Genomic DNA, 23,648 nt, shown 5'->3' with positions numbered 1-23,648 from the left:
ATTACAGACAAGGACCTCAAAACCCTTAACTAATAACATCTGCAAAGACTAAATAAATAAAAGTTACAAATTTCCAGTAAAGGTCACATTCTAAGGTTAATCTTCTTTGTGCTTCAACTTCTCTTCTAACACAGAGAGGCACTGCTGATTACATAATTTTTTAATGTTTAGTTATTTATTTTGAGAGAGCAAGAACAGGGGAAGGGGAGAATAAAAGGGAGAGAATCCCAAGCCAGCTCTGCACTGTTAGTGCAGAGCCCCAAGCAGGGCTCAAACTCTCGAACCATAAGATAATGACCTGCAACGACATTAAGAGTTGACATTTTGAGGTGTGGAGCCTGCTTCAGATTCTGTGTCTCCCTCTNGACCTGAGCTGAAGTCAGACGCTTAACTGACTGAGCCACCCAGGCAACCCCTGATTAAATACTTTTTTTTGCAAGTCACCAACGATATCCTTCCTTATTGTTGCTAAGACAAACGGACCCTTTTTGGTCCATATCTTCTAAGACCCCTCTGCTGCTTTTCACAATACTGACAATTCATAGTTTTTGACACCTTACCTCTCATCTTGGTTTCCAAGATACTAATCTTCAGGGTTGGTTTTTCCTACTAAAGCTACCACCTATATGAGGAAAACATCAAAATCTTTATCTCTGGCCCATATTACCACTTACTGAGATCTAGACTTATACACCATACTGAACATCTACCCATTACCTCTCCCACAAACACCTTAGATTAAATTTACCCAAAACTGAATTTGGCAACTTGGAAGTGTACTAGAATAAAGATTACTCTACTTGAAATCCTGGCCCCACCTCTTATTAAGTGTCTGACCATGGAAAAGAGACTCCAAATCTTTCTTTCAGTGTTTCTATTTCTATAAAATAGAAATAACTATAACTAACCTACACCTACAGGTTGTAGTTTATAATTGTGAATAAAATCAAGGTCTGAAATGGTCAATCCTTATCTCACCACGGAAGTTTATTTTATGTTGAAATATAAGTTGTATAAAAATGGGTTTGCAGAACCAAAAAAACTACAGTACTTCTAAGAATCAAAGATGTATTTTCCACACCACCACATTTTAGGGACATTTCTATTATCAGTGAATTCTGTTATCAGTGAAGTATACATCTTACCACTTTTTTTGAAAAGCTGATATTAAATTTATGACAACTGCCTCTCAACATAGTGATTATTTCATTCACTAGTCTTTATTTGGGGCTTAGCAAATCAAGTAGTGTTTAGTTTAGATAAGTACTGTTAATTTCTCTAGTTATCATAATACTTCAACTAGCAGCAGCAGCATGTGTAAGAGAAACCATATTTATTTAAGTTCCTTAAGGCAAATCTTATTATAATTTAATTATAAGCTTCTTACTCAAGATTTTCCCAATCCTAGTCCCCAGCATCCACAAATGCTTACTTACCCTTGTAAGTATGGTACATTATGATTTTTGCAAGGCCCAGGCACTTTCACCTTGGTAGCCACTACCTCTATTTTTAAAAATATTGAAAAGTACGTTTTATACCTGCATTAGTATAAATATGAACATATCCAGGTTGGGTTCATTATTACATACTTATTATTTTTATATTAATTTTTGTTTTGATTTTAAAATAAATTAAAATTGAAACTTTTCTGCAGGCTCAACTGTGGGCCCTAGGTGCTGTGCTCACAGTGTCTAGTGGATAAATTAGCCCTGCTTCAAGACCCTGCTAAAATGTCCACTCTCCTAGATATTCATTAACCACTTCTCAAATTTTCTCAAGGCCAAGTGTCACATTTTACTCCCACAGCACTTGGTTTTCTTTTGACTTGTAACATTTATCTCACTGAATTAGTTAAGAATCTTCTTCCTCCCATGGACCATGGCTCATTTCTTTGACCACCTCTCACCTCCAGGATTTGGCACATGATCCTGTTTTTATTAAACTATGTGTTAATGTATTCAGGAGAGAACCCACTTTTCTTCTTTCCATCTTTGTATGTAGAAGGAAGGGTAAAATCAGAACTCTTGACAGAAAAGACTAATGAACACAAATGGTCACACACAATATACAGAAAGAGGTTTTTCTTTTAAATTTTTTAATGTTTTATTTATTTGAGAGAGAGAGACAGAGACAGAGAGAGAGACAGAGAGCGAGAGTGAGCATGAGCAGGGGAGGGGCAGAGAGAGAGGGAAACACAGAATCCGAAGACAGGCTCTAGGCTCTGAGCTGGCTGTCAGCACAGAGCCCAATGTGGGGCTCGAACCCACAAACCATGAGATCATGACCTGAGCTGAAGCTGGACGCTTAACCAACTGAGCCACCCGGGTGCCCCAGAAAAAGATTTTTAACCATGTGACAGAAGATCATGAAATAGCCAAATGTCTCAAGGTAAGCTAACTACTACTCCTAGTTGATAAAGCATCAGGATGATCCTACAGTAAGTTATTAATTTAGTGTAATATAGAAAACTGAAGATGATGACTTTGGATGACCAAGGCTTAATGGATATAGAACAAAGAGAAGATTCCAGAGGAGCTGAAGACAGGTAAGAGGAAAAGAGAAGGAGGAGATCTTTTTACTATTAACATCTTTCTGATTGGAACTATATTACATCATCTAATCTCTAAGCAGATGGGAGGAGTAGGTTCTTAAAAGCAAGGGCTCTTAAAAAGGAATAAAATGAAAGCAGTTCCTGCCTACTACAAGGAAGCAAAAGCAGTTCCGTTTGTGGACTCTTACTAGAGATGACAGCTATCACATACAGGTTGACTGAAAGAATTCGGTACCTTTTGTGGCAAATTGGCCCTAGTACAATAATTAGAGTACTGACTCTCTGGTTACTTACATAATTAATAAAGCAATGGTCTTAGAGCTGAAAATATGTGTACATGCTAAACTTTAGGAGCTATTTTAACTTGTGAAGGTTTTGTTACGTAGTATTGCCAACAGTTACTTTATGACTTCACTACAATTTTGGAATTATATAAAAAGCTTCAATAATTTATGAATGCTTTAGGTTCTTACAGAGTCTGACTCCCTAAAATCTCCTGTCATATATAAAGCAGAAACTAAAAAGGGGGGGGAGAGATTTATGATTTGCATGATCTTTAAGAAGATACAAAAAAACTCTTTAAAAATTTTTAGTGACAAAGCTATATAGCTTACCAGTAACTCTATCATTCCAAAACTGTGAAAAAATCCCTAATACACAGAGGTAATCTGCTACATTAAAATATAAAATTAAGGAGAATGTTCTCCATCTATCCAACATAAGTATTTTGTCATTTTAAATACAAAAAGTGATAATAAATTGAAATGTATTAACATTAGAGGTCTTGGGGAACATTTGATAATTCCACTGACCTGTGTAAACACACCACCTGTCCAAAATGCACTAGTCTATAAATAATCATAGCTCTTTGCATCCCCAAAATGGAAACATCATTTCAGGAGGAAAGCAAAGCAAGAGAGACAACTGTGTCAGGTTGAAAAACAGTCTAAACTCTATTTTGGGACCACTGTTCTGATGGTCAAGCATTTAAGTTTCTTAGGTAGGATTTTTCAAAAGAACAGTTAAATCACAGGTTAATAATCACAAATTAACTTATCAGTTAAAAACAAAATAAAATTAGACTTCTGTTCAACTAAGTTACATTATGCATCAGAGCATTTTATTCCATAAGCCAATTTGTCAACTAATTTCTTTTTAAAGATTTTTTTTAATGTCTTTATTTTGAGAGACAGAGACAGAGAGCGAACAGGTGAGAGGCAGAGAGGGAGACACAGAATTCAAAGCAGGCTCCAGGCTCTGAGCTGTCAGCACAGAGGTCAATGCGGGGCTTGAACCCTCAAACTGTGAGATCATGATCTGAGCCAAAGTCAGATGCTTAACCAACTGGGCCACCCAGGCGCTGCTGTCAACTAATTTCTTGTTTCATTTAGTCCTTTCTTAAAATGAGAGCTCTAAATAAAATTAAAATGTATAACAATATATAAATTAAAGTAACATTTTAATTTAAGGTCTCTCTCCTTCAAANATATTGGGACAATGATTTTCAAACTATGACCCCCATAACCAGTGGCAAAAATGACACTTTCAGTCCAGCTCAAACCCAAGATAGGCACAACTTCTTTCCTCCCCTCTCTCAAAAACCTATTTTGATACTATCTCAAGTGGCATTCTAAACCAATTACTAACAACTAACTAAGTCTACCCTCAGTCTGTCAAAATTCAACACTCTGGCTAAATGTCAACATATCATATCAAAAAGAAAAAATAGGAATATAAATTTATCTAAACGCTGTAATCTTACAACTTGGATATTCTCCAGTGTCAGTACAAAATGGAGAAATCACCCTCCAATAGAAATTCTAATGATATCTAACCACCACATGCTCGGATTTTACTCTCTGATCAATTTTACCTTTTAAATATTCTGATACATAGTATAACTGATTAAGGCACTCTATAAGGGCATTAACACCTGAACAGAAGCACATACATAGAATTTTATTTACAGGCTGGTACAAAAAAAGACTATAACATTCTAAGTCTGTGTTTTTTTCAAACTTTAGCATGTATGAGAATCCCTTGAAGAGTTTGTTAAAAACACAGATGTCCAGGTCCATCCCTTGAATTCAGTAGGTGTGAGGTAAGGTCCAAGCCTAGGTGATACTGATGCTATTGGTCCAAGGGAGCTCATTCTGAAAATCACTGGTCTAATATGTTAAATTATAATGTTCATTTTCATGTCCTACACACAAAATCATACCTCAATTGCTGTATCAATTTATAAATGTTGCCTTATGCTAACAGTTTTCAAATTTCTTTTATTGGATGATAGATAATTACCATAATTTATTTCCTACAGTCTTTTATGTCATACCTCTACCAAAATAAAACAAAAAAGAAAAAAGTTTCCAGGCACGTAGGTGACTCGGTTGAGTGTCCAACTCTTGATTTTGGCTCAAGTCATGATCCCATGGTCATGAGATTGAGCCCCACACTGGGCTGACTGCAGAACGTGGAGCTTGTTTTGGGATTCTCTCTCTCCCTCTGCCCCTTTCCCCTGCTTAACACACATACTCTCTCTCTTTCTCACTCTCTCTCAAATATAAAAGGAAATAAAAGTTTCCGCAATGGAACTTTAAAGTCTTCAGAAATTCTATCCTGTATCACTACATAATTATATTCATCATTCCTCATTAATGAAATTTATTCTCTAAGACACTATGCTTTGGTTTAGTTTAGATAACTAAGTTTGTTTTTCTTTTAATATTTCTTGAAAGATAATCTAATAAAAATTTTTATCATAATAAAAAAAGCAGCTCTTCTCCTATCTCCTAGCATTCTCTGCTCTCTTTTCTTCTGTCAGAACCACTTATCTTTTCATAAATCACATTTCGGCTCTAATGACCTCTAAGAAATAAAATGTTAGAAAGATGCTTAAACACATCAATAATTAAATATTAAATTCAAACATTTTGATCCACTAGACAGAACCCTAACATACCTTCCAATCTTATCTTTCAGATTCTCTTATATAATCCTTGTTCTTGCAAGTCTATCTCCTAACTTCCCATTAGATTTCACCCAATGAAAAACCCTATGTTTTCCTCTTTCAAATAATTATCACCCTTAAAATCAGTTTGAACCAGGTATTAACTTACTTTTCCCTGACTGCATTCAATTCATTTTAATAATTTTTTATCTAAGACATATTTGAACTATATTATTTTGTACCTTTCAAGACTGCTTTTTTCATTCACTGTGTATTTTAATGTTCAAAAAAATGTGAGGTTCTTTGATTTTTTTATTTCTTCATTTAAAGAAAATTATGTTCCATATAAGACAGTATGCAATAAATGCTTACTGAATACCACAACTTTGACAAATAAACAAGTTTACTAAATATCAATGTGGAAAAGAATGTTAGTGCTTACCAATATAATTGTAACTGCTCTTCTGCTTGGCACACAAATAAACAATACTTTCCAGTTCCTGTGCAATTAGGTGGGGCCACATAACAGAGTTGTGGCCAACAGAATGCAGATGGGAGTGATATATTCCACTTCTAGGTCTGGGCAATTAAAATCTCCCACACAATATCCTTCACTCTTTCCATTTCTGTGGTGACCCTGGAGGTCACAGGTGGAAAATGACAGAAATACATGATAGAAGAAGCCTGAATCCTTAAATCACTTTTTGGAAGAAACTTATCCAGGAGACTATCCTGATCAGGCATATCCACAGTGGACTTTGTGTTAATGAGAAATAAACCTTCATTACGTTAAGCCACAGAAACTTGCATCGATCTGTTACAAAAGATGGCACTACTAATACTGACACAGCCAATAATGTTCAGAAAATTAAAGATGTTTGGATTTTTTGCAATTTCCCAGAGATTTAACTGTACATTGTTTTACGTACAGTTCTTAGAGTATTAATAGACTTTTTTATTCAGTCAACATTCCTGTACTATATTAACTATTACAATAGACTGACTGTACAGTACAATGAACTAGATGATATAGTCTGACACTTAAAATGTATTTGACAATGATTTCTTACACAGTATTATTAGAGCACTTATAATATTTTATTTATTTGTTAAATACACTATAAATTATACTATACCTGAACTCCTCACAAGGGCTCTTTATTTTTAAAACTTATGCAAAGTAAGTTTTTCAAATAAAAAGGGAGAAAAACAACTAATACTGTGACCAGAATAGGTTGACTCCATTTAGTAGGGAACAAGTGTTCATTTTTAAGCCACAATACCTGTGTCATTATATTCCATCTTACTATCCTGGTCCAAAATAAACTTATAGTCAAAACTTTTTAATAGTCACCTGCGAATCAGTTTTGCGCACGCACACACACACACAAACCATCTGCTTCAGATAACGGAAAAAATGAAGTAGGAACAATTTCAAATGTGTATTCTGATTCAAAAAATCAAAATCATTTGATTTTTTGGTTTAAAAAAAAATCTTCCTTCAAAGCGAAAATAATTTTAGGTGTACAAAGTACATGGAGTTAAAAAGTTAAAATACAAATTAAGATTTTAAGTATCAGCAAGGACATCAATAAGATTTCCTAACAGAGGATCTCATGTAAAGACCAAATTATTTTGACCAGCATTACTTTCTATTCAGTCAGTGCACCAAGTCTTTAATTTAAAAGAAAAAAAAGTTTCCTCTAGTTTTCTGACAGCCCCGTTTTATTGGCTTCCTGGCCTTAAAACTGTATGACCAAGATAAAACGTTGTTAACAAAAATGTGCCTTTCTAAAGGTAAAGAAATGAATAACTAACAGATTATCCCCCACTACTAGAGGAAACTGTAAAACTCTATGAAATACATAGAGTGTGTCTCAAAATGGGCCTGATTTCCTCCAAAACTTTTGCCTCCATAATCTATAACATAATAGTTACTTAGTACAGTTAAAGATTTTAATGAAAATCATGACATTAGTGCTGGTGACGATACCTAGAATGTACTTAGGAAATTTTTTAAGTCCTACCATCATTTGGCTAACTACAACCCAAGAAGCAGCCTTCTTACGTTAATACATTCATTTCTGATACAGGGTTGAGCTATTCTCTGTAGTCCGTATATGAACACTGTGTGTAACTCAAAAAGGAAAAAGTGATAACTGAATCACATTAGTAAAGAATTAAAGAAATCTAAGAAACAATTTCTGGTAAGTCACCGCTATACTTTACACCATGAGGAAAGTGTTGCAGTCACGGTCCAGGGGAATAAAAAAAAAGTCTGTCCTATTCAATTCTTAGTAAAGTTAATATGAAAAAGAGTAAAAGTCTTTTTTACTGTAAGAATTACACCATTTTTTTCCTTCTTACATATAATATCCCTTTCGTTTCTCTGCTGTATAAAAAAGGGATGATAATAATTATAAACAAGCATTTGAAAACAAAGGGTAATGTTTCTTTTTTGTTTGTGTTATTTCATATCAATACATTAAGTCTTATAAAGAGTCTCTTATAAAAAAATAAGGAATCTCTTATACTAAGCTAAGGAAATATAATAATCATAAAATTCTTATTTCTGTGTCATAATTTTAGCTTTATTATGTCAAAAGAGGATAAGCCAGATTAAAACTCTTAATAATCTCTAGAATATATTTGTAAAAAAAACACACAACTCTTGGTGAAATCATGATGTGCTTGTATTATTTTTTTTCTGCTGCACATTAACATAAGTATTAAAACAGATAATATTTATTAAATGTACTACCTGGGGGAACTCGTGAAGAGGAATTTGCCCCATTCCAGCATGGCTGATGGATGTAGTTGGCTTGGCTTGTGGCCCGGGGAGGTTACTAAAAGTTCAATCTAATTTCTTATAAAAAGTTCCAGCAAAGCAAATTTTTAAAGATCTATATGATAAACCACTATTCTTGCTGAACTTATGTAAATAATTAGGCCAACTTTATTCAAACTAGACTTGTTTTACATGCAAATTAATCTTGATTTGGCTGTCTCTGGAAATGAGGGTCTTTAGAGAGAAAAACTATGTTTCAGTAATGTACATTTATGGATGTTAAATTCTAGTTGTCTTTAAATGTTTGCCTAAATTAGACAACTTGTGGTAAATCTCAGAAAAACTGTCAGAATAGCGCAGGTATGGACAATCTTCTTGCTTGTTATTTTGTGGGGATAGTGACAGGACCCCCTGGGCATATTATTTAAACAACTGGAAAATGGGATGGATCCCCCCGACAACTGTATGCAAAGACTTTTTTTACTGTAAACTTTTCAATAGATAAAGACTAAAGTGCTTTTTTTTTTTTTAATTTTTTATGTTTTATTTATTTCTAGGAGAGAGAGAGAGACAGCGTGAACAGGGGAGGGTCAGAGAGAGGGAGTCACAGACTGAAACAGGCTCCAGGCTCTGAGCTGGCAGTCAGCACAGAGCCCGACGCGGGGCTCGAACCCACGAACCGCGAGATCATGACCTAAGTGAAAGTCGGACGCTTAACCGACTAAGCCACCCAGGCGCCCCAAGACTAAAGTGCTTTTATTATTCACTTAAGGTCATTTTAATTCATAAATCTCTAAATAAGCATACCATAACCTTCCTAAATCTGATCTGACAGTTACTAAACACATCCTATATAAACCCAAAAGACCTGGTTTATTTAAAGGATTAAACGTGTAATACAGCAGCGGACTTAACTCCAGAATGAAAAGGCCCCTACTGGATCATATTACTCCCATTGCAGTAAAATTAGAGGGGCACTCTTCATGGGCTCCTATATCTAAATAAAACCTGTACCCCCTTTACAGGAAAGAACGAGCAAACTAATGTGCCTTCTTATTCCTGTGAACCTGTAGAAGACCTCAAACTTCTTCCTCAGCAGGAAGAAGCTACAGAAGATGGTCTTTCTTTTCTACCTTCAACAACCTTAAAGATTTAAGGGTCAAAATTGTTCAGGGGGGATACGATGAGGGAAGTGAGGGGCAAAAGTACAAGCTAGCACCCTCCCTGCCCCAACACACCCCAAAGTAGGATCTGTGTGATATTTCTTGGACACTCCTGGCTACCCAAGAACAAAGGAAAGGGGTTTAAGCACATGCCATGGTAATATGGGAAACTAAGGCAAATGAAAATTAAATTCCCTTACTGCCTATAGCCCATTGACAAGTCCTTACAACTGGCAGAGTGACCTCCCTCTAGGAGCTCAGCTACCTCAAGGATGACACTTCTCTAGGCCAAAAGAAAACCTTGGCTTTAACCCTGTCCCAACCTTGAGGATCCTATAAGTCTACTTCCTTTAACTGCCCCAGGATACATGCTGGCAATCATGCTCCAAGCTTATGCTCTCCCCCCTCCCATATGCATCTGAAGGGTCTCATGAATGAGGTTTTATTAAATGGTGATGAATGGTGTTTCCCTAGCAACAGCTAGCCCCTCAAGGTCCTGGAAACCTTGCTTCCAAAATTCCTTAGAAACTTACTCTATCCCTGACCCCTCCCAACCTAAGGGTATATAATGAGTTACCCATCACAATCCCAGTGCAGCTCTTCCTGCCCATGGGTTCTGTCCCCATGCTTTAATAAAATCACCTTTTTTGGGGGGTGCCTGGGTGGCTCAGGCAGTTAAGTATCCGACTTCGGCTCAGGTCATGATCTCACAAGTTCGTGGATTTGAGGCCCACGTCGGGCTCTGTGCTGACAGCTAGCTCAGAGCCTGGAGCCTGCATCAAATTCTGTATCTTCCTTTCTCTCTCTGACTCTCCCCTGCTCACACTGTCATTCTCTCTCTCAAAAATAAAACAGTTTTTAAAAATTTATTAAAAAAAAACAATAAAATAAAATCACCTTTTTGCGCCAAAAAAAGTAAAGAGAATTTGCACTAGATGCTGATTAAACAGGTTAATCTTCATTTCCAAATATTTACTTCATTATTTCTGTAGAAAATCATGAGAAAAGTTCATAACTGCTTCACTTGCTATTCCAGAGACAACAAAAAATATAAGTAAATTTGATTATCTAAACATATTAAGGAAAGCTTCTAAAGGCAGAGCTAAAACCAAAATACATTTTAAAACTCCAGTGAAATCTATGCTTATTTTGATGGCTAATCAACTGACGACTGTAAATATTAAAGTCATTTTGTGTAGATCACAATAAACTTTAATTTTTGTAATAGACGGTATCAAATTTGTGATATGTGTTATGTATCTGATAAATGAGTAAATTGATAAGGCCAAATTTTCACACTGTTTTTCCAGCTATTAAGGAATTTCTTGAACACCTTAAAAAAGTAATAATTTGTATGTCTCACAAGACTGCCTATTGCAATGATAATGATGTAATTAATATACTCTACATAAGAAATGTACACATTTTTGTAATGTGTAAGAATAATGTAAATTGATTCTTTTATTATATTTCATAGCAGACACTTTTGCGGGAAGTAGCTAGACTGCATTCTCAGGTACGCTCACATTTGGGATATATCTCTGAACCCAGTCCTATAATTTATTAAAAAAAACCTCAATTAATACTTTGCCCAGTTAATTCCTCTACACACCTCAATTCAAAGATCACTTCCTCAAGTAAACCCACTCAAACTATCCACCCCCAACTCATCAAAATCTCTTACTATAAACTCACAAAGAACCCTGCACTTCCTCAGATTACTTATTAAAAACAAAGTTGAGTATCTGCATGATACTTCTCTATATCAACAGACTATAAACTCTACAATCACAGGGTCCATATCTATCTTGTTTACAACTTTATCTTCTTGCACAGTACAGGTACTAAATAAATACTGCTGAAAAAAATGAAAGATTAATAAAATGGTTTAACTATTAAGAAAGTACTAGTACTAAAAAATACAATTTTCTAAACTTTCATTCAGATGAGTTATATATACTGTTACTGTTATCATCTTCTCTAACAATAAATTTCCTTGTTGCACAGTCTTTTCCTAAATGTCACCTAAAATGTACATGGTCCTAATCTTACATCTCCCAATTAAAATATAAACATCTAAAGGACAGATACAGTGCCTTACTAGGAACTTTTGATACTGTGGAGTATTTTGACTTCAAAAATCTTCAAAATTATTTACTTTACTGTGACCACAATCTCCAACTCCCTCTTACTTGTCTTCTCTCATCAGATCTGTCCAACAGCTCCTTTGTAAAATGTCTTATGTTGCCTCTGTTGCTCTTTTTACCTACATCACTTCTGCTATCAGTAAACAAAGGATTTTCTTCAAAATGTATTCTGCAGCCGGAGGAATAAAAGTGACTGATACTATAAGAGTAAGGTCAAAAAGTATTCCTTGTGAGGAGAAATGGTTCATCTAAATCACATATATAGGAAATAAGTTTATTTTTTAATGGTTATTATAGCATCCTTTTAACTTTAAAAAATGCTTACAGATTTCTACTTTTGAGAAGAATGAAGTCAGTCAATGCAAACATACTGCAACAACTAAAAAAGGCTGGATAAATTTTAAAATCTTATTTGTAAAAGTATCAGAGCACTATGGGAGCAAGAAAGACTTAGAGACAGAGGAGAACTATTCAGAGCTAATTATCACCAGTTGCTTTCTTTGTTTCCAGACTGAGTCAATTTCTGATTCAGGGCATGGGCTAAGGACTGGGCTTGGCCTAAATAGAGATTTTCTGAAGGTGGGGTGGTGAGCAGAACCCACAAGCTTTTAGTGGTTATATGGGATCACAAACCTGAGCATACACAAAAACCTGGCAGAACGGGCCCTTGCCTCAAGTACGTACTGATCAGTATGCTTCCTCCTCAAGACATCAGCCAGGTTTTGAAGGTACATAGGGCAAGAGGCGAGAGAATGGGCTGAGAACCACTGAAAAGCAGAGCTGATTTCCTGTAGCATTTGAAGACTGAAGCACAGAGATCTGCCAGGCTCTCAAAGGCCTAAAGTCCAGGACTTAGGAACAAGGACAACCAGAGTTTTAATGAAACTACTAAAAGTGTACTGAAGCCCCAACCCAGCTCAATCTCTGACTAGACTGAAGTACTCAGCCACTGACCTAGCAGCCTAATGGAGAAAAGTGGAAATCATCTCTAGTCAAGGAAGACATCATCTGAAGTCTCTGAGCTTCTTTTATATATATAGTGTTTTACATATAATGAAAATAGTTAAGAAAACATGATAACCAGGAGGAAAAAAATCCAGACAAGAGACTCACAGATCACTCAGAAAATCCAGGACTTTTAAAATGTCTATGATTGGGACGCTTGGGTGGCTCAGTTGGTTAAGCATCCGACTTTGGCTCAGGTCATGATCTCACGGTTTGTGGGTTCGAGCCCCATGTCAGGCTCTGTGCTGACAGCTTACTCAGAGCCTGGAGCCTGTTTCAGATTTTGTGTCTCCCTCTCTCTTTGACTCTCCCCTGCTCATGCTGTCTGTCTGTCTGTCTCTCTCTCTCAGTAATAAATAAAACATTAAAAACAATAAAAATATATCTACGATTAATATTTCAAGAAAATACTGGGAGAAATGGATCTAATACATGAAAAGATCAAAAAATCATCAGAAAAACAGTGGGTGCATTTAACAGCAGATTAGATAAGGCAGAAGCTATGATAGGTATACTGGAAGACAGTTCAGTAGAAAACATCAAAGCATGTTAAGAAGAGAAAAATGGAAATACAGGAAAAACATGCTAGAGATCTGTGAGGGATGCAGAAGGGCTAGTATACATGCATACATGTAGTCAGAGTCTCTGCTTCAGAGACTGGAGATGGAGACGATGGGTAGAAACAATATTTGAAAAGACAGTGGCTGAGGAAGCTTCACAAACAAAAATCCACAGATTCGATAAGTTCAACAAACTTCAAGCTGAATAAACACAAAGAAAACCACACCTAGGTTCATTACAGTAAAACTTCTGGAAATCAACAACAGAGAGGAGGGAAAACTTAAAGGCATCCATAGGAAAAGAAGCTAATACTACCCTCAAAAATATATTACCTTCAAAAAGCAACAGTGAGACAGGCACTTGCCTTTCCATCAGAAAATACTGAAGCCAGAAAGCAATGGAATGGAATCTTAAGTGCTACAAGAAAAACTGTCAACCTGGCATTATATTCTTAGGGAAAAAATTCCTTGAAAAAGAACGGTGAAATGAAGTTTTTTGACAAACAAACTTGTTGCAGAATTTTCTGCCAGCAGATAGATCTGCAGTGAAAGAAATACTAAAGGAAGTCCTTTAGGAAAAAGAAAATCAGGGGTGTCTGAGTGGCTTAGTTGGTTAAGCATCAACTCTTGATTTCAGCACAGGTCATGGTCTCACAGTTCGTGGGACAGAACCGCACGTCAGGCTCTGTGCTGAAGAAGAAAAGGGAAATGATCTCAAATGGAAAAGCAGAAATGCAGATAAGGATGAAGAATACCAGAAAGGGCAATATGGAGTAAATGAATATGGGGTAAATGCTATTAACTGTAAAAAAAAAAAAAATTGTAATTATTTGCAGGATTTAAAATATATGTAATATATGTAGTACTAAAACATGCAACAATATATAAGTGGAGGGCAAAAGATGAAGTTAAAGGTTCTAAAGTTCTACTGAGGAAGTGATAAAAGCAATAATTTGCATTTGCATTAATAATTCAAGAATGCATTTTTATAATCTTCAGTGTTAAAAATGTAATATTTCTCAGTTTCTAGAAAATGCAAATATTAAATATCTACCATTATAAAAGCATAAATTATATAAAAAATTATATAGTTAATTAGACACACAAAGCCATCTCAAAGCCAAACAAATGATTATTGAGGTGAATTGACAAAAACTAAACAAAACCTGACAGAGTAGATTTCCACTAAAAACCTTTCTTCCTTACAGAAATATTTCAGGTATAAAACTAAAAAATCTGCTGTAAGTACAATATAAATATGCTCAGGCTGAAAGCCATAAAGGGAAAATACATAAGTTGGTAGAATCACCTGAAGAATGACAGTCTAATAATATAATCAAGAAGATAGAAGGTATTAAGACTACTTATTCCATATTCACACAGGCACTGGGCATCCCTAAATTTGGGTCTGATTAGAGCTAATCCAAGGAGACCTACACCTGATGTTTGTATACCAGCACATTTACTGGGGAAAAGTGGCTGTAAATCTGTGGACATAGAATGTAGTAAGTCACAAATACAACCCAAAAAAGATCTACTCTAAGAACCAAGAGCAATTAGAGTCATTGAATTATTAAAGTTCTACTCTATGGGGCATCTGGCTGGCTCAGCTGGTTGAACATCCAACTCCTGATTTAGGCTCAGGTCATGATACTGGGGTTGTGAGATCAGGCTCCGTGCTGAGTGTAGAGTCTGCCTGAGATTCTCTCCCTCTGCCCCTCTCCCCTGCTAATACTCTCTCTCCCTCTCTCCCTCTAAAATATAACATAAAATAAATTAAAAAATAAGTTCTAAATCAATAGGAAAATTTTTAAAGGATACATTTAAGAAACTGTGAAATAATAGAAAAAAAATACATATTTCAGTCTCTGCCCCCAGTTTCTGGCACAAAGTTCTGAGTTCCTAAAACCCTTGTAATCTCCTAAGTAATAAGAACACTAGAAAGATCTTTTGTCCTTTTGTTTGGTCTTTGACCCTGGTTCCTGATACAGAGCTCTTAAACCCCATGGAGTTTCCTGGGTGACAGAAGCATCTTTTGTTCTAATAAGGAAATGTTTAGTGGGCTCCTAGAAGGGGGCTGGTCACCAGAAAGTCCAAGCCATGATTAGAAGCTTGGAACTTTTAGCCCTGTCCCCTATCCTCCAGGAAGAAGAGAGGGGCCAGAAATTCAGTTAATGACCGATCACACCTATGTAATGAAACTTCCATAAAAATCCCAAGGTACAAGGTTCAGAGAGCTTCCAGGCTGCTGGGAGAGTAATGTGCCTGGAGAGGGCATGAAAGCTCTACAGTCCTTCCCACATACTTTGTCCTGTGTGTATCTTCCATCTAGATGGTCATCTATATTCTTTATCATATTCTTTTATAATAAACCAGTAAATATTAAGTGAGCATTTCCCTGAGTTCTGTGAGCCATTCTAGCAAATTACTGAACCCCAAAAACGGGTCATGGGAAACCTGATTTACAGCCAGTCAGTCAGAAGTACAGATGACAACCTGGGGCTTCTGACTGGCATTTGAAGTGGGGCCTGAGCCCTTAACTTGTGGGATCTAACACTAACTGCAGGCAGATAGTGTCAAAATTGAATGAAATTATGGTACACCAAGATGGTATCACAGAGAATTGCTTGGTGGGAGAAGAAAACCTACACATTTGGTGACCAGAAGAAGAATCAGAAATGAAGTGTTCTGTGTGAGTGGTAAAGGAGAGGCATACAGAAGAAGTGAGTTTTTCCTACTCAAGAGCTATATTCAGAAATTTCTACTCACATCTAACTTGAAGTGTCCCTCACACAAGGAATTTATGCTTTTACCAAATTCCCATTATAACTGTTAGGCAGAATCTAGACAAGAACAGTGGAAGGAATGCCCCAAGGTATAGTCCCAAGTCCCTGAAGGGGAATGACAGAGACATGAGCTAGAGGTAAGGACTATGATATAAAAAGCTACACAATTTAAGCCCAGGAGCTCAACATCCTGAACTTGTGGCTTCAAGACTTTAGGCCTGAACAGATCAAGAGTCACAGGTATAGAACATGCACTCTCCTCTCCTACCTTTGCCACAAGGTAACCCCTAGACTCATTACAATGCATTTGCATTATGGGAGACAGTCCCCCCCCCCAAATTTAGAAAGGCTGACACGATATTTCCAGTACAAACTTTGTACAGTCAAAACTTTCCCCTTCCAACCTGTGGGAGGAATTTCCCAAATGACTGGAAGCAGCCATGATTAGAGACCACCCCACTGTACTCCACAGCTCCTCCTAACCCAGAGAGACCCAATAACACCCAAGGTGGGGTGCTCTCCCACCTTGAGAGCGTACTTCAGCTTTAATAAACTGCTTTGTGCTTGCTACTTTCCTTCTGGTTGTCTTAATTTGAGCACAGATCCCCATGAAAATGTTGTCATGGGGAATCCAAAGACCAAGCCCTCCATTCACACAACACAGACTACACCTCACCCCTAACATTACCATGGGTCACATAATATACCTCAGTTTGTATCCACTTTGGGGACACAGTTTCAGAATCTACCTGAATCACACAACGATTTGTCCCAGTAATTTTTTCATGGTGACTCCAGGCCAAAAGAAATATATAACACTCCCATTTACTAAATAGATCCAAATAACTTAAGTATTTAGGTCCTGTTGAGTACCACGTAAATTCTAAAAACATTGAAATCACTCTGGACACCACCATGGGCAATTTCTGATTTCAGTGATTTTCATACAGTACTGTTGTTATCTCAAAACCACTAAAAATCCACCTTCCCAAATATATAACATCAAAAGGAATGTAGTAACACTGAGAAGTAACTATTACTAGTGGTTTGAACACTTTCCAACAGATACATTTCCCTCAAAAATGTAATGTAAATCCTGTTGGTTCGCGTTTGGCACTCCCCAGCATCTCTTGTGCACAGCTTGGGCATGTCAGGTACAGTAGATATCAGCAATAATTCTATTAAAGATTAGTAACAGACACTGAACACATAACAGATAATGAGTAATGGAGAGAAAGGGGAATGAGGGACAGACAGAAGATATGAGAAAGGAAGAGTGAGGAGCAAGGAGAACTTTTTTTTTAACGTTTATTTATTTTTGAGACAGACAGAGACAGAGCACAAGCTGGGGAGGGGCAGAGAGAGGGAGACACAGAATCTGAAGCAGGCTCCAGGCTCTGAGCTAGCTGTCAGCACAGAGCCCGATGCGGGGATCAAACCCACGGACCATGAGATCATGACCTGAGCCGAAGTCAGATGCCCAACCGACTTAGCCACTCAGACGCCCACAAAGAGAACTTTTAAGAGAACATTACCTAGAGATAAGGAAAAGACAAGACAGGAAGAGACAGAGACAGATGGTCAGGAGATGGAGAGACAGAAAGACAAAGGAGAGACAAAATGAAGAGGGAGACAAGTGGTCAGACAGGGAGAGAGAGAAAAAACAAAAGGCAAAGGGGGAGAAACAGGCTGACTGGCAGGCAGGAACAGGAACATAGTGAAGTGGGGAGAGAGAGACAAATAAAAACAGATGAACAAATGCAAGGAGAGAGGATCATACAAGGGTGAAACACCATTAGAAAGACAGGGAGAGACGGAGCGCCTGAGTGGCTCGGTCAGTTGAGCATCCAACTCTTGATTTCCGCTCAGCTCATGATCCCAGGGTCTTGGGATCAAGCCCTGGATAGGGCTCCACAATGAACATGGAGCCTGCTTATCTCTCTCTCTCTCTGCCCCTCCCTATTCAACTCATACATACGCACAAGTATGCTCTCTCTCTAAAAGAGGAAGAAGAAAGGCAGGGAGAGATAAAAGGGGAAAGAGTGAATCACAGACAAAAGGAGAAACTGTTGAGGAGACAAAGACAGGCAAGGACATGGCTATCAGGACAAGGAAGGGACAAGTGAAAGGAGAAAAGACTAAGACAGAGAGGTAGCGGGCACACAAGAGAGAAAGAGAAAGGAAAGCAGGAAGGAAGAAAGAAAGGAACTCAGGGAAGACAGAAGGGAAGGAAGCTTCCCCTCCACCACTTCTACCCAGGGGAATAAGGATTGTATCATCAATTCATTACTTACAGGCATGAACCCTACAGTCGAATAACCCATGAAAAAGAACAAGGAATTAGCACAATGATTATTAATGATATGTTAGTATTAATGCCACAGCTCTAAACACGAGGGGTTTTAGTGGCCATAGGGGAAAATGTCTCACTCTGCATACTAATAGCAAATATAATCTACGGTCTTATACTTCAGATACTAATATCCTCATTGACAGAATTTTGTAGAGTTTTGTGAGCTTTCCAAGGGTCTCTGCTCCAGGCATCCAATATAATTTATCAATATTTTTTTTCTACAAAGACTAAAGCCACATAAAATAAAGAACCAATTTCAAAAGAGGAAAATATAACATTCTGATTCATTATGTTTTCAGGACACACCAGCAACACGTTGCTTTTCAATGTGTTAAAATAAGCTGAGGTTTTTTAAAGCAATTTATTGAAATTTCAAAATTAATAAAGCAGAAAGTAGACAGAAGAATAAGCCCCAACATGTCCAATGTTCAGCTTCAACAGTTATTAACTTTGCCAATATCATCATCACATTTTAACCATAAAAAATAAAATTCTAAATATATTCATTTTTTATTGTTTAAAAATTTTTAATGCATTTTGACTTAAATATATTGGGACTTTAAATCAATTACTGTACTGCTAATCATTATGAAATTATCATACAAATGTTTAATTTGGGTTTACAGAATTAGAACCTTTATTCTTTTTTTTTATGTTTATTTATTTTTGAGAAAGAGACAGAGTGTGAGCAGGGGAGGGGCAGAGAGAGAGGGAGACACAGAATCCAAAGCCGGATCTGGGCTCTCAGCTATCAGCACAGAGCCCGACGCAGGGCTCGAACCCACAGATGGTGAGATCATGACCTGAGCCAAAATCGGATGCTTAACCAACTGAGCCATCCAGGTACCCCTAGAACCTTTATTCTTAGGTTCAATAAAGCATTGTCTATGGATTTCCTTAGTACCTATATATCCCAGGTTTTCTAAGTATTTTACAAATACATATTATTCAAAATCTGTTCCAGGAAAACAAACTGTTACCATCCAATGATCAGAATTATGTTTGTAAAATTAAGTTGGAAAATACATCATAGTTTATCTAATTCAGTGATTCTCACACTCGGCTGCATAGTATAATAAGCTGAAGGGCTTTATAATACACAGATGCCCAAGTTCCAAGATTCTGATTTAGTTGGCTTAGAATGCAGCCTGTACACTGAGATGCATTTTTTAAAAAATGTTTATTTACTGAGACAGAGAGAAACACAGCATGAGTGGGGAAGGGCAGAGAGCGAGAGAGACAATCTGAAGCAGGCTCCAGGCTCTGAGCTGTCAGCACAGAGCCCGTTGTGGGGCTCGAACCCACGAACTGTGATATCATGACCTGAGCTGAAGTCTGACACTTGGACGTTCAACCAATTGAGCCACCCAGCCACGCTGAGGTGCTTTTATTTTTGTTTTGAATGTTCCTCCAGATAATTCTAATGTACAACCAGGGTTAGGAACCACTGATCTAGTCCAGTTGCCTATCAAATGCAAAATTTCCCTCCAATATCCCTGTGTAGTAGCCACCTAACAACAAATTCCAAAATTCACTATATGTCAATCTGTTTAACTTGTTAAAAAAAGAAAACCAGGGGTGACCTGGGTGGCTCAGTAAGTTAAGAATCAACTCTTGATTTTGGCTCGGGGCATGATCTCAGGGTTCTTGGAATTGAACCCTGCATCTGGCTCCCCACTGACAGTGCAAAGTCTCCTTGGGATTCTCCCTCTCCCTTTCTCTGAAGGCAGGAAGGCAGGAAGGAAGGGAGGGAGGGAGGAAGGAAAAACCACAAGCACAAGGCACCATCGCTTAGACCAAGTTCCCAAACCAGGGCTTATTACTCAATCTAACTGCAGTTTCAACCTCCCTAGAAAAGGGGCCCTAAAAGGTCAGTCAGGAAATTCTTCTTTCCATCAGTGCCAATGGATCCTCATCAATGTCACCTGGATCCTCTCTGTCCCCCAAAAAAGATGACGTAATGTGAATGACACTTTGCTTTTACCCTAGCAAACAGTCTCCCCTGAAACAATCATTTTCTTTTGCTAATAACTGTCTTACCCCCACCCACCCTCCATCTTGAAAACCTTCCATTTTATACAACTCCTTGGAATGACTCTCTACTTACTTGCTAGATGGAGTACTGCGCAATTCATAAATCATTTAATGAGGCCAATTAGATCTTCAAATTTGTTTGAATTTTGTGAAATAGATTTTAGGGCAATTTAAATTATTTCAAAGTTCTAACAAGCAAACTTTGCTGCTCCATACCCACCCATCAAAATTTTACCTTATGTACTCATATAAAATAATTCTTATTCTTCATTATCAGAGCTATGAAGAAAAATTCAATATCCTTTTAAAAACATGGTCCCTATAACCATTCACATTACTCCAGAAAAAGACGATCTGATTAGTGCTTCCCACAGTTGTATTAGCACTTTTCCTGTCCTATACAACTTAATACAGATCATTAACTTTTTTTTGAAAGCTATATCTTACTACTGGCTCACACTAAAGAAACAGGTAAATCCCTAGATATTTTTTGTACTGACTATAACCATGTTACCATTCTCCCATCCTACAGGTTTTTTAAAGTTAGCATTTATCCCATCCTAATACATTTAATAGTGGTGTGCTGATAAATGCTCTCCAATGTGGCAGGCTGATCTTGTAGCTTTTACCAATATTTATAATATAAATACACACATCATGGTCAATTTCAAGCTACCAACACCAAAAAAGGGACTGTGAAAAGATGCAGACATTTATCACAAGGCCATGTGAGGCAGCTCCAGCACGCCACTAATTATAACTCATCATTCTTAACTGGAAGTTTCCATCATAATCTTTAGAATCCTGTTTTGAAAACATGTTTCTCAGCTCATCCTACCCTAAAGATTCTGATGCAATGTGTACAGACTGGAATTGAAGCATCTGTATATTTTTAATAATCTCCAGGTGGTTCTGAGGGGCACACTCAGGTAAAAAACCATTTTTTTAACTCATCAAGATCTATGTTTTATGTGTCTTCTGTCAAAAAAGACAAATTTTTTAAATTTGCTTCATGAAAAAAAATTTAAGCCATGCCTTGTCTTCATTAAAATTATTAAAAATATATTTTTTAATGTTTTATTTATTTCTAGGAGAGAGAGAGAGAGAGAGAGAGAGACAGCGTGAGCAGGGGAGGGTCAGAGAGAGAGGGAGTCACAGACTGAAACAGGCTCCAGGCTCTGAGCTGGCAGTCAGCACAGAGCCCGACACGGGGCTTGAACCCACGAACCGCGAGATAATGACCTAAGCGAAAGTCGGACACTTAACCGACTAAGCCACCCAGGTGCCCCAAAATTATTATTAAAAATATTAAACTAAAACTTTACCTTTTTATTTGGCACAAATCTGTCAATACTGTTAGAAGTTGTTTAATTAGCCACAAATCCCCCTAACTAATTATTATCCATCTCACATTTTTTGTCCTGTCCACAGCATGGCATGACAAGTTAAAAAAACTGTCTTCCTGAAGTTTTTTGCCTATGTCATTCTCCTAATCAATTAGGAAAACCAACTTAAAAGAAAATTAGGTGAGTTTAGCATGACTTGCTTTTATGAACCAATACACACTCCTAGAAGATGAGCAGATTACTGAACACTCAAACATAATACACTTAAATAAGGCCCACTTCCAGGAAAGAAGGAATAACTGGAGGCCAACTAGCACACATGTTCGACTACAATACTGAATAATATACATAAGTGATCTGTTTTAAAGTAGCAAATATCTGCTGAAAGAACATATACTAGAGGTAAAAGACCCACTTCCAGAGAGAGAAGAACCTTAGAGAGGTGAACTGACCTTCCATAGCCGCTGAGCCTTGCACATTGACTTATTTGATGCTCTGGCACAAAGCCAAGAATCTGGACTGCCTGTGCAAAGAACTGCAGCTGGGTGCCAAATAAAGCAAGAGGTTTTTAACAGTGACAAAAGCTTATGCTTTAAGAGATGAAGAAAAGAAAGTAAGTTAACCCAAAGAGGGAAAGGAAAGGAAAGGAAATAACGGTTTTTCTTTTTTTTCTTATTTTTTTTAACGTTTTATTTATTTCTAGGAGAGAGAGAGAGACAGCGTGAGCAGGGGAGGGTCAGAGAGAGAGGGAGTCATTGACTCTGAAACAGGCTCCAGGCTCTGAGCTGGCAGTCAGCACAGAGCCCGACGCGGGGCTCGAACCCACGAACCATGAGATCATGACCTAAGCGAAAGTCGGACGTTTAACTGACTAAGCCACCCAGGCGCCCCAGGAAATAACAATTTTTCAAAAGTGGAAATCAATAAATACAAATCAAGACAAACAATAAAGAAATGAAACCAAAACACAGTGCTTTGAAGAGATAAATAAAATTGACTTTTATTTATACTGATCAGAAAAAAAGATAATATACAAATTTCCAAAATTGAAATGAAAGAGAATCTATGTTATAGATCCTAGAATTATCAAAAAGATAAGAGAAGGGAATATCACCAATGCCTTTTGTAAATAAACATGACAATTCAGAGGTAATGTTCAAATTCCTTGAAAGACAAAAACTACCAAACCCCACTCAAGAAGCATATTAAACTTGTAGTTAAAAACAAAACATACATACGGCTATGGCAATAGAGGCAGAAAAAGAATTTGACAAACACCAACATTCACTGTTAATAAAATCTCTCAGTAAAATTGGAATAGAAAAGGCAACTTTCTCAATATGATTGAGAATCAACAAACACCTACAGCTACCGATTCCACCAGGGTCTCCATACTGCCTTCTAAAACTTTATTGAAAAGAATTATTTCTTGGGGCACCTGGGTGGCTCAGTCAGTTGACCATCGGACTTTGACTCAGGTCATGCTCTCATGGTTTGTGAAGTTGAGTCCCACATTGGGCTTGCTGCCGTCAGCACTTTGGATCCTCTGTCCCCCTTCTATCTGCCCCTCCCCCGCTCGCACTTGCGCGCGAGCGCTCTCTCTCTCTCTTTCAAAAGTAAACATTAAAAAAAAAAGAGTAACTTCTTTATTGTATTATTCAGGAGATTATACAACAGGTCTAAAAATAGGAGTAATGACCATAGTAGTAACTCTAACAATAAATTAGAATTGTAGCATTCTACATCCTTATTTGTAGAGTAAGCTCATTACCTAGTAAAGGTAAGTCTCCTTATAAATTTCTTCTTTTGCAACATATTGTCTCATACCTCTTTTTAAGGACATTCTGAGCTTCTGAGACTAAACAGAATCTGATTCTACTCAACAAAAAATTTGGGAGGCCAAGCGTAAATATAACATTGTGTGCCAGCTATACCTCAATTTAAAAATGGAGGAAAAATAGGGGC

General features: G+C 37.2%; 1 protein-coding gene and 1 pseudogene across 1 annotated transcript in view; both read right to left on the bottom strand.

Annotated features, from left to right (window-relative positions):
- Window positions 1-12,333, bottom strand: part of LOC144230936 (cullin-4A-like) — a 49,516-nt pseudogene extending 37,183 nt beyond the window's left edge.
- XPR1 (xenotropic and polytropic retrovirus receptor 1) overlaps window positions 1-23,648 on the bottom strand; it is a 207,008-nt gene that overhangs the window by 129,558 nt on the left and 53,802 nt on the right. The gene's annotated exons all lie outside the window — the stretch shown is intronic.

This window comes from Crocuta crocuta, unplaced genomic scaffold (genome assembly GCF_008692635.1).
Source record: "Crocuta crocuta isolate KB4526 unplaced genomic scaffold, BGI_CrCroc_1.0 scaffold3, whole genome shotgun sequence".
NCBI lineage: Eukaryota > Metazoa > Chordata > Mammalia > Carnivora > Hyaenidae > Crocuta > Crocuta crocuta.
Note: the sequence above shows the minus strand (reverse complement) of the source record. Positions and strands in the feature narration are given on the sequence as shown.